This window comes from Balaenoptera borealis, assembly GCF_965194805.1.
Source record: "Balaenoptera borealis genome assembly, contig: HAP1_SCAFFOLD_370, whole genome shotgun sequence".
Taxonomy (NCBI): Eukaryota; Metazoa; Chordata; class Mammalia; order Artiodactyla; family Balaenopteridae; genus Balaenoptera; species Balaenoptera borealis.
In genome coordinates this window covers 259,016-267,202 of record NW_028123823.1, presented here as the reverse complement: position 1 = coordinate 267,202, position 8,187 = coordinate 259,016, and positions in this window count along the sequence as shown.

The window sequence follows — 8,187 nt, the reverse complement described above, 5'->3', positions numbered from 1 at the left end:
TGTGAATTGCAGTGCCCCTGAGCTCCATTCTTCAACTCGCTTTCTTGGGAGCTGGCCGCAAAAGCGCAGGATTGCTTCAGGCCGTATTCTGGTTCCTGGCGGCAGGCTGAGCCTGTGGTTAATTCTTCTTCCTGATGGGAAAATAGAATGACCTGTGCCTGCCCCAACACCTAGAGCTAGTCTCTCATTGGTTCCCCCTCTTCCCGTTCATCCTCAGGACAATTAGCAACCTGTACGGAACAGGAGGATAAAGGTGCTGATTCTCCAAGGAGGGAGATTGCTAGTAAAGCGGCTGGAATGGCGAACCGGAGCGCAAGGAGATGAGAAATGAGGTGCGTTTTAGAAACCTTTCCCGATCACACGGTGTACCATCTTCGGGGTTTCTCATGCATGTTTTCAATGTAGGACGATGCCCTTGAACCTGGAGATTTGGGACCCATGGGATGGGTACCACGCCGAATTACTTTAAAGGGTCTGCGTTAGCTCAGCCAACCTCACCAAACCTCTCAGCCCCACGAGTGTCCAACCTTATGTCTCAATCAGCTGTGGGTCTAGATATGGTCAATCCAGGTGGCATCACAGCCCCTGAACGAATTTTGTAAGAATTTCTCTCTCTTTCACTGTCTTTGTTTCACGGGTTTTGAAAAGTAATTGATTTTTATAATGGGGTTTAGCTGCTTTTCACTGCTGTGTTTATGCCGCTTTACACCCACTTGACTCACTTACAGAGAGATATCAGTACATAGGTTTTAAGATTCTTACTAGTCAGATATATTCTTGGGCGGTGAATAGGGGGTGTTGAGTCCAGTTCACTGAGCAAGGAGTAGGTCTTGTCTATTACATATTGGGTTTCTGGAACGGTATCTGAGCTAATTTGAAACCCTTGTTTTATGCATCACCCCACCTCACCTTTCCCGTTAAGCAGCCATAGTGTGTTTTCTAAACGTGTGACTCTGTTCTGTTTTGTAATTCAGTTCAAGGGTAGCGGTTTTGACATTCCCTCTATAAGTGATATCTCATGATAAGTGTCTTTTTCTGTGTGACTTATTTCACTTAGAATGGTCGTACCTAAATCCACTCATCATGCTGCTACTAGCCTTATGACGTTGATTTCATGGCTGAGTGATATTCCATTGTACATAAGGACCACAACTTCTTTATCCATTCTTCTCTTTCCTGGGATATTTAAGGTGTAACGAAGTGGAGGTTCTTGTCAACAGAGCAGCCCAAAACTTTGGGGTGCCTGTGTCTTGCTGATTTTTAGTTTTCCCAATTTATACGCCCATGAGAGGAAGTGCCCTATGGTCTCTAAGCTGAGTTTTTTAGATGTTTCAGGACACACCGTACACTTCTCCAGTGTGGCTGTTGGCAATTTACATCCCGCCCATCAGCGTAGCAAGGCTCCCATTTCTCCAAGGCCTGTCCAGCATTTCTGGTTTTGACACTTTATTCATCATGGCCCTTTTGACCGATGGGAAGCGAGACTTCTTTGTAGCGCTGATTTGCCTTTCCAGGTTGCTTGGTTGGCCAAAAAGGGCGTATGCGTTTTTTCCTGAATATATTCAGGAAAAAACGCATACGCCCTTTTTGGCCAAGGGCATCATTGTCGAGGTTTTGCCGCTTTTCCTGTGCTTTAAAGGCGATTCGAATCTACCTCCTGAAATCTGTTTCCTGCAATTCTGCCTTGCTTTCAAATCCTCTGCGTTGCCTTCCCTCAATATATTTGTGGACGAGAGTTATCATTTCTAAGACTGCAGGTTTGTGAATTGCAGTGCCCCTGAGCTCCATTCTTCAACTCGCTTTCTTGGGAGCTGGCCGCAAAAGCGCAGGATTGCTTCAGGCCGTATTCTGGTTCCTGGCGGCAGGCTGAGCCTGTGGTTAATTCTTCTTCCTGATGGGAAAATAGAATGACCTGTGCCTGCCCCAACACCTAGAGCTAGTCTCTCATTGGTTCCCCCTCTTCCCGTTCATCCTCAGGACAATTAGCAACCTGTACGGAACAGGAGGATAAAGGTGCTGATTCTCCAAGGAGGGAGATTGCTAGTAAAGCGGCTGGAATGGCGAACCGGAGCGCAAGGAGATGAGAAATGAGGTGCGTTTTAGAAACCTTTCCCGATCACACGGTGTACCATCTTCGGGGTTTCTCATGCATGTTTTCAATGTAGGAAGATGCCCTTGAACCTGGAGATTTGGGACCCATGGGATGGGTACCACGCCGTATTACTTTAAAGGGTCTGCGTTTGCTCACCCAACCTCACCAAACCTCTCAGCCCCAAGAGTGTCCACCCTTATGTCTCAATCAGCTGTGGGTCTAGATATGGTCAATCCAGGTGGCATCACAGCCCCTGAACGAATTTTGTAAGAATTTCTCTCTCTTTCACTGTCTTTGTTTCACGGGTTTTGAAACGTAATTGATTTTTATAATGGGGTTTGGCTGCTTTTCACTGCTGTGTTTATGCCGCTTTACACCCACTTGACTCACTTACAGAGAGATATCAATACATAGGTTTGAAGATACTTACTAGTCAGATATATTCTTGGGCGGTGAATAGGGGGTGTTGAGTCCAGTTCACTGAGCAAGGAGTAGGTCTTGTCTATTACATATTGGGTTTATGGAACGGTATCTGAGCTAATTTGAAACCCTTGTTTTATGCATCACCCCACCTCACCTTTCCCGTTAAGCAGCCATAGTGTGTTTTCTAAACGTGTGACTCTGTTCTGTTTTGTAATTCAGTTCAAGGGTAGCGGTTTTGACATTCCCTCTATAAGTGATATCTCATGATAAGTGTCTTTTTCTGTGTGACTTATTTCACTTAGAATGGTCGTACCTAAATCCACTCATCATGCTGCTACTAGCCTTATGACGTTGATTTCATGGCTGAGTGATATTCCATTGTACATAAGGACCGCAACTTCTTTATCCATTCTTCTCTTTCCTGGGATATTTAAGGTGTAACGAAGTGGAGGTTCTTGTCAACAGAGTAGCCCAAAACTTTGGGGTGCCTGTGTCTTGCTGATTTTTAGTTTTCCCAATTTATACGCCCATGAGAGGAAGTGCCCTATGGTCTCTAAGCTGAGTTTTTTAGATGTTTCAGGACACACCGTACACTTCTCCAGAGTGGCTGTTAGCAATTTACATCCCGCCCATCAGCGTAGCAAGGCTCCCATTTCTCCAAGGCCTGTCCAGCATTTCTGGTTTTGACACTTTATTCATCATGGCCCTTTTGACCGATGGGAAGCGAGACTTCTTTGTAGCGCTGATTTGCCTTTCCAGGTTGCTTGGTTGGCCAAAAAGGGCGTATGCGTTTTTTCCTGAATATATTCAGGAAAAAACGCATACGCCCTTTTTGGCCAAGGGCATCATTGTCGAGGTTTTGCCGCTTTTCCTGTGCTTTAAAGGCGATTCGAATCTACCTCCTGAAATCTGTTTCCTGCAATTCTGCCCTGATTTCAAATCCTCTTCGTTGCCTTCCCTCAATATATTTGTGGGCGAGAGTTATCATTTCTAAGTCTGCAGGTTTGTGAATTGCAGTGCCCCTGAGCTCCATTCTTCAACTCGCTTTCTTGGGAGCTGGCCGCAAAAGCGCAGGATTGCTTCAGGCCGTATTCTGGTTCCTGGAGGAAGGCTGAGCCTGTGGTTAATTCTTCTTCCTGATGGGAAAATAGAATGACCTGTGCCTGCCCCAACACCTAGAGCTAGTCTCTCATTGGTTCCCCCTCTTCCCGTTCATCCTCAGGACAATTAGCAACCTGTACGGAACAGGAGGATAAAGGTGCTGATTCTCCAAGGAGGGAGATTGCTAGTAAAGCGGCTGGAATGGCGAACCGGAGCACAAGGAGATGAGAAATGAGGTGCGTTTTAGAAACCTTTCCCGATCACACGGTGTACCATCTTCGGGGTTTCTCATGCATGTTTTCAATGTAGGACGATGCCCTTGAACCTGGAGATTTGGGACCCATGGGATGGGTACCACGCCGTATTACTTTAAAGGGTCTGCGTTTTCTCACCCAACCTCACCAAACCTCTCAGCCCCATGAGTGTCCACCCTTATGTCTCAATCAGCTGTGGGTCTAGATATGGTCAATCCAGGTGGCATCACAGCCCCTGAACGAATTTTGTAAGAATTTCTCTCTCTTTCACTGTCTTTGTTTCACGGGTTTTGAAACGTAATTGATTTTTATAATGGGGTTTAGCTGCTTTTCACTGCTGTGTTTATGCCGCTTTACACCCATTTGACTCACTTACAGAGAGATATCAATACATAGGTTTTAAGATTCCTACTAGTCAGATATATTCTTGGGCGGTGAATAGGGGGTGTTGAGTCCAGTTCACTGAGCAAGGAGTAGGTCTTGTCTATTACATATTGGGTTTCTGGAACGGTATCTGAGCTAATTTGAAACCCGTGTTTTATGCATCACCCCACCTCACCTTTCCCGTTAAGCAGCCATAGTGTGTTTTCTAATCGTGTGACTCTGTTCTGTTTTGTAATTCAGTTCAAGGGTAGCGGTTTTTACATTCCCTCTATAAGTTATATCTTATGATAAGTGTCTTTTTCTGTGTGACTTATTTCACTTAGAATCGTCATACCTAAATCCACTCATCATGCTGCTACTAGCCTTATGACATTGATTTCATGGCTGAGTGATATTCCATTGTACATAAGGACCGCAACTTCTTTATCCATTCTTCTCTTTCCTGGGATATTTAAGGTGTAGCGAAGTGGAGGTTCTTGTCAACAGAGTAGCCCAAAACTTTGAGGTGCCTGTGTCATGCTGATTTTTAGTTTTCCCACTTTATACTCCCATGAGTGGAAGTGCGCTATGCTCTCTAAGCTGAGTTTTTTAGATGTTTCAGGACACACTGTACACTTCTCCAGAGTGGCTGTTGGCAATTTACATTCCGCCCATCAGCGTAGCAAGGCTCCCATTTCTCCATGGCCTGTCCTGCATTTCTGGTTTTGACACTTTATTCAGCATGGCCCTTTTGACCGATGGGAAGCGAGACTTCTTTGTAGCGCTGATTTGCCTTTCCAGGTTGCTTGGTTGGCCAAAAAGGGCGTATGCGTTTTTTCCTGAATATATTCAGGAAAAAACGCATACGCCCTTTTTGGCCAAGGGCATCATTGTCGAGGTTTTGCCGCTTTTCCTGTGCTTTAAAGGCGATTCGAATCTACCTCCTGAAATCTGTTTCCTGCAATTCTGCCTTGCTTTCAAATCCTCTTCGTTGCCTTCCCTCAATATATTTGTGGACGAGAGTTATCATTTCTAAGACTGCAGGTTTGTGAATTGCAGTGCCCCTGAGCTCCATTCTTCAACTCGCTTTCTTGGGAGCTGGCCGCAAAAGCGCAGGATTGCTTCAGGCCGTATTCTGGTTCCTGGCGGCAGGCTGAGCCTGTGGTTAATTCTTCTTCCTGATGGGAAAATAGAATGACCTGTGCCTGCCCCAACACCTAGAGCTAGTCTCTCATTGGTTCCCCCTCTTCCCGTTCATCCTCAGGACAATTTGCAACCTGTACGGAACAGGAGGATAAAGGTGCTGATTCTCCAAGGAGGGAGATTGCTAGTAAAGCGGCTGGAATGGCGACCCGGAGCACAAGGAGATGAGAAATGAGGTGCGTTTTAGAAACCTTTCCCGATCACACGGTGTACCATCTTCGGGGTTTCTCATGCATGTTTTCAATGTAGGACGATGCCCTTGAACCTGGAGATTTGGGACCCATGGGATGGGTACCACGCCGAATTACTTTAAAGGGTCTGCGTTAGCTCAGCCTACCTCACCAAACCTCTCAGCCCCACGAGTGTCCACCCTTATGTCTCAATCAGCTGTGGGTCTAGATATGGTCAATCCAGGTGGCATCACAGCCCCTGAACGAATTTTGTAAGAATTTCTCTCTCTTTCACTGTCTTTGTTTCACGGGTTTTGAAAAGTAATTGATTTTTATAATGGGGTTTAGCTGCTTTTCACTGCTGTGTTTATGCCGCTTTACACCCACTTGACTCACTTACAGAGAGATATCAATACATAGGTTTTAAGATTCTTACTAGTCAGATATATTCTTGGGCGGTGAATAGGGGGTGTTGAATCCAGTTCACTGAGCAAGGAGTAGGTCTTGTCTATTACATATTGGGTTTCTGGAACGGTATCTGAGCTAATTTGAAACCCTTGTTTTATGCATCACCCCACCTCACCTTTCCCGTTAAGCAGCCATAGTGTGTTTTCTAAACGTGTGACTCTGTTCTGTTTTGTAATTCAGTTCAAGGGTAGCGGTTTTGACATTCCCTCTATAAGTGATATCTCATGATAAGTGTCTTTTTCTGTGTGACTTATTTCACTTAGAATCGTCGTACCTAAATCCACTCATCATGCTGCTACTAGCCTTATGACATTGATTTCATGGCTGAGTGATATTCCATTGTACATAAGGACCACAACTTCTTTATCCATTCTTCTCTTTCCTGGGATATTTAAGGTGTAACGAAGTGGAGGTTCTTGTCAACAGAGCAGCCCAAAACTTTGGGGTGCCTGTGTCTTGCTGATTTTTAGTTTTCCCAATTTATACGCCCATGAGAGGAAGTGCCCTATGGTCTCTAAGCTGAGTTTTTTAGATGTTTCAGGACACACCGTACACTTCTCCAGTGTGGCTGTTGGCAATTTACATCCCGCCCATCAGCGTAGCAAGGCTCCCATTTCTCCAAGGCCTGTCCAGCATTTCTGGTTTTGACACTTTATTCATCATGGCCCTTTTGACCGATGGGAAGCGAGACTTCTTTGTAGCGCTGATTTGCCTTTCCAGGTTGCTTGGTTGGCCAAAAAGGGCGTATGCGTTTTTTCCTGAATATATTCAGGAAAAAACGCATACGCCGTTTTTGGCCAAGGGCATCATTGTCGAGGTTTTGCCGCTTTTCCTGTGCTTTAAAGGCGATTCGAATCTACCTCCTGAAATCTGTTTCCTGCAATTCTGCCTTGCTTTCAAATCCTCTTCGTTGCCTTCCCTCAATATATTTGTGGACGAGAGTTATCATTTCTAAGTCTGCAGGTTTGTGAATTGCAGTGCCCCTGAGCTCCATTCTTCAACTCGCTTTCTTGGGAGCTGGCCGCAAAAGCGCAGGATTGCTTCAGGCCGTATTCTGGTTCCTGGCGGCAGGCTGAGCCTGTGGTTAATTCTTCTTCCTGATGGGAAAATAGAATGACCTGTGCCTGCCCCAACACCTAGAGCTAGTCTCTCATTGGTTCCCCCTCTTCCCGTTCATCCTCAGGACAATTAGCAACCTGTACGGAACAGGAGGATAAAGGTGCTGATTCTCCAAGGAGGGAGATTGCTAGTAAAGCGGCTGGAATGGCGAACCGGAGCGCAAGGAGATGAGAAATGAGGTGCGTTTTAGAAACCTTTCCCGATCACACGGTGTACCATCTTCGGGGTTTCTCATGCATGTTTTCAATGTAGGACGATGCCCTTGAACCTGGAGATTTGGGACCCATGGGATGGGTACCACGCCGAATTACTTTAAAGGGTCTGCGTTAGCTCAGCCAACCTCACCAAACCTCTCAGCCCCACGAGTGTCCAACCTTATGTCTCAATCAGCTGTGGGTCTAGATATGGTCAATCCAGGTGGCATCACAGCCCCTGAACGAATTTTGTAAGAATTTCTCTCTCTTTCACTGTCTTTGTTTCACGGGTTTTGAAAAGTAATTGATTTTTATAATGGGGTTTAGCTGCTTTTCACTGCTGTGTTTATGCCGCTTTACACCCACTTGACTCACTTACAGAGAGATATCAATACATAGGTTTGAAGATACTTACTAGTCAGATATATTCTTGGGCGGTGAATAGGGGGTGTTGAGTCCAGTTCACTGAGCAAGGAGTAGGTCTTGTCTATTACATATTGGGTTTCTGGAACGGTATCTGAGCTAATTTGAAACCCTTGTTTTATGCATCACCCCACCTCACCTTTCCCGTTAAGCAGCCATAGTGTGTTTTCTAAACGTGTGACTCTGTTCTGTTTTGTAATTCAGTTCAAGGGTAGCGGTTTTGACATTCCCTCTATAAGTGATATCTCATGATAAGTGTCTTTTTCTGTGTGACTTATTTCACTTAGAATGGTCGTACCTAAATCCACTCATCATGCTGCTACTAGCCTTATGACGTTGATTTCATGGCTGAGTGATATTCCATTGTACATAAGGAC